Genomic DNA, 614 nt, shown 5'->3' with positions numbered 1-614 from the left:
TCTTTCTTGATATTTGGAAAATATTTAGGACTACAGAGATTAAAAATGTTAATTGAAGACACTATTACCTGTTTTCTTTTCAAAAGTTAGACCTTTCAACAGTAGGCCCCAGTGAAAAATCATTTTACTTAATTGCAGACTGCACTTTCTCCTTTATTTGAATTTATAAGTATGAATGTAATGATTAACTATAAATATTTTAAATGCAGGATGACGATAAGACCAGTTGATCATCAATTAACCATCGTTATGATGAGTAATTTTGACTGAACTCTACATGAACTTGAACTTTACATTTACATGGAATGTAAAACAAGTTTAATAAGTATATATTAACATTAGTCCTTAATACTTGAGAAGCAAGATCCAGAAAGCCTTTCTAAGTTTTAAAAAATTAATTGCTTTTAAATTACTAGATGTCTTGGACCACAAGTTAACCCCTCGAAATTTGACTGATTTTTGGTCAAAAGAAGTAATGTATTTATATAGGTAGGCTAAAGTCATTTGAAGTAGCTAGCACGTTATGCGTTATGCGACTTGGAATTTTATTAAACAATTTTTAAAAGCAAAAATAAGTTAGGTGTATTGCTATTCATATAAAAGTCATTATGTTT

Source organism: Limulus polyphemus, unplaced genomic scaffold (genome assembly GCF_000517525.1).
Source record: "Limulus polyphemus unplaced genomic scaffold, Limulus_polyphemus-2.1.2 Scaffold5051, whole genome shotgun sequence".
In the NCBI taxonomy this organism is placed as follows: Eukaryota; Metazoa; Arthropoda; class Merostomata; order Xiphosura; family Limulidae; genus Limulus; species Limulus polyphemus.
Note: the sequence above shows the minus strand (reverse complement) of the source record.